Source organism: Anneissia japonica, unplaced genomic scaffold, assembly GCF_011630105.1.
Source record: "Anneissia japonica isolate Jap-2015-1 unplaced genomic scaffold, ASM1163010v1 scaffold287847_len925385_cov155, whole genome shotgun sequence".
NCBI classification, from domain to species: domain Eukaryota; kingdom Metazoa; phylum Echinodermata; class Crinoidea; order Comatulida; family Comatulidae; genus Anneissia; species Anneissia japonica.
The window spans coordinates 366,465-375,836 of record NW_022731638.1 but is presented as its reverse complement, the minus strand read 5'-3'; positions in this window follow the sequence as shown (position 1 = coordinate 375,836).

Sequence of the window (9,372 nt, the reverse complement as noted above, 5' to 3'; positions counted from 1 at the left end):
ATTTATTTTTTTTTTTCTGGCTATCTTTCATATGGTGCCACCTAACGGTTTGAAATGTAGCAAAGATGTAAACACAAGATGGCGTTCTCCGAGATTTTACCATAGAGCTATTAAGCAACATAGAGCTATTAAACAACTAGAGTGCTGACAAGATGGCGCAGCAATGCAGAGTTATGTATGTGTACCATCCAAGATGGCCGTCGTAGTAAAGCGCCACCTTCAGGCTTAGTATACATATTATTACATATAAATAAGCCCTCTGACTAAATATTATTTCATTAATGATAATTAGTATTGATAATGACAAATTATTAAACTTTGTTAGCCAAAAAGAGGCCAAGTAGAGCATCTTATTCAAATATTAAAAAGAATTAAAATCGTGTACATTACACCCATACACCGCAACGCTCGAGTTTCAAAATACGGGTGTAAATTGAGGGCGCCATTGAAAATGATAGTGCTAAGGCATAATTTGATTGGCTGAATCTATGGCAGCCATCTTGGATGGTATACACACACACAGTTCTGCGTATTTCGAACATCGAATGCAATGCTGTTAGCGCTCTAGTATTCTTATTATACCTCTATGGATTTTACACAACCAGGAAACACTGAGCGAAATTTCACTGTTCCCTGGCCTAACAAATCAGGGGTTGCGCCAGCGAAGGGGATTGGGGGCATCGGGGAGAGCTTCCCCCGGGGAGAGCTCCCCCGGTTGGGGAGAAAAAGCACAATTCGTCGGGGAGAAAAAAAATTATATGTATTTTTTACATAGGACTCTAAAATCGATTAAATACTCCTTTGAACCCCTTAAGGCTAAATTGTCGAAATTTTCGGGGGCTTTGAATCCCAGGACGTACCACTTTCGGAACATTTTAATCGAAGCTCGACCACATCAACTTTGCTTTCGTCAGGGAAATCTGACACCTAATACCAAAGAACTTATATAGCTATTATTATCTTTGCCTCAGTAGCAAGCAACATAGAAAATTTATGGGCCAATGGGCCCTTTCAGGTTTGGCCTAATACGGGAAACTGCCTGTGCATGCACCATATAAATCCTAAAGGTCCCATAAAGTTGGCCCAAATGGATCTGTGGGCCCTTTAAAGGATATAGTGGTCTCTTAAGGTTTGCATCATGGCCTATTTGGGACCATATAGGTTTTCGATTTAATATGGACCCATTGTGGGCTATATTTGTGTTAAAATGTAAGGGACCCAAAATTTGCCCAAACGGAGAAGAGCTGCCTGTGCACCCTTAATTAATTCATGGATCGTTAAAGTATATAGGCCTAAGGGCCCCTTTGGTTTGCATTATGGTTTCATTTGGGACCCATATAGGTTTTGACCAAAATAAATTATGCACCTGTAGGCCTATGATGGGCTATATCTGGGGTTGAAATATTATAAGAGCCAATAAAATTGGCCCATACAGAAAAGAGATCCTGTGATCCTATATTCATACTGGTGAAACCCAGGTCCAGTTGGACCATTTTAATTAGAACCAGTTGGGTGTTGTTTTTTTTTTGTGACAATTCAACTGGTCCCTGTTCCAACCGGTCCTTGTCCCAGTTCTAAATTAAATGGTCTTCAATTGGTCCCAGCTCCTTGTTGTAAAATAACAATTGCTTTAATCGACTTCTGTACACTTATATACACTGAGTTTAAGATTATACAAACCATAATTTCTTTAATTAAAAAACATCAACTATACTTCTTCGCATATCATTGTCTTACAAATATCAGTCTTTACTGTTACGCATACATCAAATTCAAGCTTATTCTAGAATATCCTTCACTTTAACTGCAGTCCTGTTTAAATCAGCATTTTTGTCTGTAATATAATTCCTATTATATTAAGTACGGTTGTACCACTAGAGTTTTTATATAAAACCGTATTCAAGAATCGTTCGCGTTACAAGCGTGCATTATAATCCAAAATTCCTCACCAGAAATTTACACCACTGGAAGGGGTATATAGGAATTGTCATGCCTATCCTATACGGTATTTTGCACTGGGTAAGTGCAATTCAAAAAAACCACAAATTAATACCGTAAATATGGCCTACCATCACAATTTTTATAATTAAGGTTATCTGATAGAGGTAGTTTTAGTTATAACCCGAAATGGGTCAGACTCGGTGCATTGCTCCGAAGGTTCTTTGGTCCGAAGAGTCGTTGGTCGGAAAGGCCTTTGGTCCGAAGGTCCGTTGGTCCGAAATGAATATATTTGAAATATGGGCAAAAAATATATAAAACAAGAAAACACATGATAGACCTATATTAGCTAACAGTAACAATAAAAAAAAATTGATTGTTGCAAGATGCTCAACTCTGCAACATCCTATGAGCAAACAATTCATTTGTCGCGAGGTAGCTAGGCCTATAATAACATGTGAAGAGACAGTTTCACGCAGGTTCAACGTCAACTGGTCCATGTTTCAGCGGCTTAGTTCGTTTGTTTTGTGATGTAAATGAGTTAGGCATGTTTGTGGAAACTTTATTTGTAAAATTCCTTTTTTTAAAACGTAATTATAAGACTTTTTTACATGTAGGGTCTAACTTAAGAGACGTGTGTGTGTGTGTGTGTGTTGAAGGGAGTTAGCCGTTAACACTGTTGTATAAATATAATATAAATCATCAAAGGTACATATACAGTGTTTAAATAAGGACATGATGGAATATATATATATATTTCAATAAGTATTATAACAATTACTGTATTCTTGGAAACCAGTTCATTAAAATTAGGAACATTCGGACCAACGGGCCTACGGACCAAAGACATTTCGGACTCTTGGGCTGTCGGACCAAAGACCCTTCGGACCAAAGGTACGCACCCATCCGGAATCTATTGGGACAGTTATAGGTTTTAAGAAGTTTTTAAATTCATTTGTTGAAGTAACTTGGTTAGGGAGACCATTTCGTGCTTAATAAAGAACGATGGTATGTGAGGGGGTCGATGAATGGTGTAATATTTCAAAATGCCGGTTATGTGGGCGTCTCGGCCTATTCTTTGGGATTTACATACATTTCTAGGTTTATGTCAGTCTTATTGTTAATCATCTTGTGGAAAATTATCAGTCTTCCGTCTTCCGGTTCTGCCATCTGGTTTCTACTGAGTTCGAGTCAAGTTTGAGCAGCATCTCGGTCACGGACGATAAACCATGCTCCCCGACACAGGACGTTATGAAGAATTTCTTTATTTTTCTTTGTCTCTGGGTTCCAGTCTGATACAGTCTGAGTGAGATTGGACAAGTGTAGTATAAGGCCTACAGTGGTGAAAGTTCCTGGATGAATTAGTGTAACACACTTGTGGCTTTTGCTGCGGGATAACGAGTTTGTTTATCCCATTTTAGGTTATTTTGAAGAAGAACATCAGTAACTGCTTCAACTTCATCTGCCATAGCATAATTATCAACTTTGGGTTGCCATTTTCTTGATATCCTTATTACTTTGCACTTTGATGCATTAAAGTGAAGTCCCCATTTGCTTGACCACGCCATAACAATCACTGGTGGGGTTCGCAAAACTGACATCCATGCCTTCAAATGTGTTTTTCCACAGCATTGTTGTTTTCCACTATGTTGACATTTTGTATATAAATACGACTTCTCCCTGACCCACTGATCATATTTCAAAAGCAAGGTATGCTGTACCTATTTACTACAGTGACGGCAAGATTCGGAAAACTGGTTAGTTATGATTTCAGTGAACTGGATTCGGCAAAACTGGATTTTCGGAAAGTGGCCATGGACTTGGCAAACAGGGTTTCGGCAAACTAGGTTTCGACGAACTGGTTGGATACCGTTCACCGTTTACCGTACACCACTCTAAATGAGTGGTGCAAGAGGCTGGTAGGCCAGTAGTGGCCCTCTGACAGCCCCTCTTGTCTTCTCAAACTGTCTTTTAAAGTCTGCCACTGTACTAACTTCAACCGTACTGGCAGGGAGAGCGTTTCATATATTTATAATCCGTTGAGTAAAAAAAATACTTCCGACAATATAATCGAACATATTTCTTTTTCATTTTGTGTTTATGACCCCTATTGGCGCTACATTCTGATTTACTGAAAAGTAATTCACTCTCAATGGTTACTTTATTTGTTAAAATTTTATATGTTTCAATCATATCCTTTACAAGTCGCCTATCTTCCAAAGATGTCAATTTAAAAGCACGTAATCTTTCCTCATAAGTCTTGCCCCGCAAACTCGGTGGTAATTTGGTTGCACGTCTCTGAACTTTTTCTAATAAAATAATATCCTTTTTTAAATATGGAGACCATGCTTGAATTGCAAATTCAAGGTGGGGTCACACTAAACCAATATAGAGTGATCTTATCATAGAAACAGACTTATATTTCATAGATCTTTTGGTAATGCCAAGGATTCTATTGGCAGTTTTAACAGCAACAACACACTGATTACTAACTTTAAGTGAGTTGTCTATGATTAAATCCAGATCCTTCTGGTTCGCAACCTCTTCCAAGACAGAACCCATCCAGTTCGTAAGAATACTTTAAATTATTATAACCGAAATGCATGACTTTACATTTGCTAACATTGAAAGACATTAACCAATCACGACACCAATTAGACAAAGTTAACCTATTAATGTCACTCTACATAGTTTCAGAATCATCCTTTAACGCCACTTGTCTAAATAATTTAATATCGTCAGCAAATTTTAGTAAAGATGAGTCAATAGGAATATCAATATCATCAATAAAAATGAAAACAAGAATAGGACCGAGCACTGAACCATGTGAGACACCACTAACAACAGAGGACCATTCCGATTTTCTGCCATTAACAACCACCCTTTGTGATCGATCATAAAGCCAATTCTTAATCCAACCTAAATGGCCATCTATACCATGTGCTAAGATTTTATTCATTAAACGAACATGAGGTACTCTGTCGAACGCTTTTTGGAAATCAAAATAAACTACATTAACGGGCAAACCCTGATCAACATTTTCAGTCACCTTTTCCAAAGACATAAGTAAGTTAGTTAAGCAAGACCTCCCCTTCATAAACCCGTGTTGAGTAAGTAAAATACAATTATTTTTAAACAAATGGTCAACTATAGCGTCCCTTACAATAGATTCCATAAGCTTACCAATCTGAGAAGTTAAGCTAACTCTTAGAGCCCTTTTTATAAATTGGGGAGACATTAGCTGTCTTCCAAACTGGCAGGACAATGTTTTCCTCTAAACTTCTGCGAAATAAGAAGGCCAAGGGAGCCGAAATAATATGAGCAGTTTCCAACAAAATTCTTGAACTGATCATTCCGTCAGGACCAGGTGATCTGTTAGGTTTTAAATTAGACATCTTTTAAGTACACACTCAGGAAGAAAAGTAACATCAACTAATTTATCCTCCTCTGGACCTTCAAATACAGTAAATATTGGTATCAGGAAGGGTTTCTCACGTAAACACAGAAGTAAAAATATTTATTCAGAATCTCTGCCGCTTCAACATCATGCACAACCAGATCACTATTCTCATTCACTAATGGACCAACGGTATCTTTAGTTTTGGTAGAAGACCTAATATAGCTATAAAATGATTTCGGATCCTGATTACAATTTTCGGCCAATCTTCTCTCAAAATTAATTTTCGCAATTTTAATTTTCGTTTTTGCCAAAACAGCAGATTTTTTACAATTGAAATAGTCCCTTGGGTCTCGAATCTTCCATGGTATATTTAAAACGAATGGCATCTTCAAATACATCCATAAATTTCCTCCAAGATTCTAAAATTGACGGAATTTCAATTAAACTAATCCAATCCACATCTAAGAGACTCAACCGGAGATTACTCCAGTTAGCCCTACTAAAGTCAAATACAAATTCATTACTTTTACTAATAAGAGTTTCAACTTTACAACTACATTCCAACAAGCCATGATCACTAGACCCAAGTCTCCCAATCCATTCAACATCGGATATCATAATTGGTTCTTTACTTAAAATAAGATCCAGTATATTATTTCCTCTCGTTGGTAAATGAACATGTTGTGTAAGATAAAAATCCTGAACAAAGTCAAGAAAAACCTGTCCGTCCAAATCAGAACCCAAATTGTCCCAATCAATAGCAGGAAAATTAAAGTCCCCTACTAAACTACAGGACATGATTTAATAAGAGCTTCTCTCATGACAACATACATTTGAGCATTATTAAAATCCAAACTATTTGGAGAACGATAAATTACACCATTAATAGCCTTCCTATGCTTGTTTAAATGTATCTCAGCCCAACAAGAATTACTAAATCCTTGAAATATTCCACTAATATCAGCCCTAACAATAGATTTCTTAATATACAGCAAGGTTCCACCTCCCCTTCCATCCTTTGTGTCCAATCTATCTTGCCTGCATAACACAGAATATCCGTCAAATGTTAAAAACTGCGTTGTTTATTTTATCATTTGTCTACGATTCCGTGTTTGTTATCAAATCGGCTTTCCTATCAAATACAACACGTTTTAGTTCGTCTATGTTATTCAATAAACTTTGGGAATTTGTATACAATATTTTAATGTTTGCTTGAGTGACACTATTAGAGCATGATCATTCCTATCAATTATAACAGAAGAGCCATCAAATAATAAATCACTTTCAACAACACGGTCCGATACCGCCTAGACCTAGGCCCTATGCCTACAAATGCCAAACACTCCGGGTTCTGTAAAACACGTAGAATTATAAGTCTGCATCAAATTAAACTAATAAAGGTAGACCTATCATTACAATTTGTTTTGTGTTCCGAAAAGACGGCCGAAATCGCCAAAATCAGCAGTTTTTTTTTTTCTTTTTTGGCCAACGTGTTCCGTAATTGTTCAGCTATAATGTCAAGTTATTTTTAAAATCAATGAGGTCGTCGGAATCTTCTGTAAGCAAGGTAATTTGGCGATTGTCAAGTGTATTAACTCCATATCTACATAATTTTGCGATCATACTTACGACAATCACTCTTTTCTAAATGCGTGGACCGATTGTTACGGCTCTTTACGTAAAAATTGACTTACAAGCTGTCAATTTGATTGAAGAGACACTGATTGGGTATGACACACTGATTGAATCTGACACACATCCACTAATAGTAAAGAATAGGCAGCAGTTCGAGATTATTGGTTCACATATCTTATCTTATATTTACAAATGTTGTAATTTTTTTCTAAAATTGTAAATAAACATTAAGATACTGACAGCCTCGCGATAAGTATATTAATTTTTTAATGTTAAAGAAAGAGGAATCAATGAGTGTTGGAATAAGTTGCCCCAACCTGGAACCTGGGACCTTTTGATGTCTATGCAGAAGACTTAAACATTCTTTCCACTCTGTCATTATATGAGAAGCATCATTGGTTCTTCTATATATACATCTGCATTATAATATTCAACAACAGTAATTATGCCATGATACAGTGTTTTTTTTAATATTACACCATACTATTCTATTACAGTATTATTTCTAATAATAATAATAATAATAATAATATGCCTTTTTCACGATGTTCGATCGATGACAAACAATGCTGAGCAGCGAAGTCTAACCAACAGAAATAACATAGCGTTTCGGCCATATTTTCGGAGGTCATGTTACTCAAAAAATCATATATCCTTAACGGAGGGTCGTGTCAACATTTTTTTTTCTTTAAAATGTTCGCAAAGAACATATCTACGTCCTGTATGAATAAAAAAAAAAATTGAAAATTTGTTTACGCTGTCAAAACTCGAAAATAGAAGACCGAGTTTGTATAGTGCGTGTTGCTATTATTTCAAAGTTTTGACAGACTAAACACATTTTAATTTTTCTGTTACTCATACTGTACTTAGATATATCCTTTGCGAACATTTTAAAGAAAAAAAATATGTCGATACGACCCTCTGTTAAGGTGTTATGATTCTTAAAGTAACATGACCTTCGAAAATATGGCCGGCACGCTAAATGATATTCGGCCGAACTAATGGCAATGTGTGTGTTAACACTACACAAAATAGGTCTTTCATTTTCCAGTTATGTTTTGACAGACTAAACAAATTTTCATTTTTTTTTATTCATACAGAACGTAGATATATCCTTTGCGAACATTCTAAAGAAAAGATTCTGTTGACACGACCCTCTGTTAAGGATTATGATTTTTAAGTAACATGACCGAAATAATGTTCGAAACGCTAAGTTATTTTATTGTTTACGCTTCGCTGCTCAATGTTTGTCATCGATCGAAGAAGTCTACCGCAGCATGAAAAAGGCGTATAAAAATAATAATAATAATAATAATAAGCCTAAATAGAGTTTGTTAATAAAGTTAATTACAACAACATTGATAACACAGTAACATTGATAATACAATAGACTCATAATGCTGTAACACAATTAAAAGTATTGCTTTTTAATAAGCTGCTTCTCTTAGCTTCTTCTTTCCTAGAAAATTTATTTTTCTTGCACTGTGTGGATAAAAGCTGGTGATTAAAAAAATGTTCACAAGTTAGTCCTCAAAGTGGAGCTGTCATTTCTTTTATATTGTTCTATAGCAGACTAATGCGGCTACACTTTTTATTCATCATGATGCTACTTATTCCTATATTTAAGGGCAGATCCAGATTTGGGGGGGTCAAAGGGGGCCGAAAGTGCAATCAATTTTTTTCTTTTTCTTTCTATATTTTTTCTTTTTTGAATTGCACTAAAGTAAACAGACAAACATGACCGTCAAGCTTTAAACCATTAATTTATTTTTGGTATTTGTTTTAAAAGTTATAATTTAATACACTTTACTTTAAAAAATATATACTGTATTTAAATATATTTAATCTGTAATTATCATAATGCTTCTTCAGAATTATTGACTGTTTCATTTGAAGCAATTTTATTATTAGTGGAAAGCGAATTAGAAACTTTATTCCCACTTTTCAAAATGCGGCAAAACTCTTGGAACTGGGTTTGCTCCAATTCTGTCATGATTTTATTAAGAGCATATAGTTCCAGTCTTTGGCGTTGTTTCTTGGTCACTTCTTGCTCTTTAATAAGCTGCTTCTCTGTTCTCTTAGCTACTTCTTTCCTAGCAAGTTCTTTTTTCTTTGCTTTGTATTCCATTTGTGATAGGCGATCTTTTACAGCTCGTTGACTCTAAAACAGTAAAAATCATAAAACGTTATTTTGCTATATTAACAATTTATTACTGTGATAAAATTTTTGAGCATACACATGAAACATTAAAAGCATGATATGACATTAAGAAATTATTCCATAAACAAACCAACCACATCAACTGTCTACACTTATCTTCATAATATTTTTTTTCAACATAATATATAAATATACATATAATAATTTCCAGGTCCAACGACTGATGAATGAATACTAC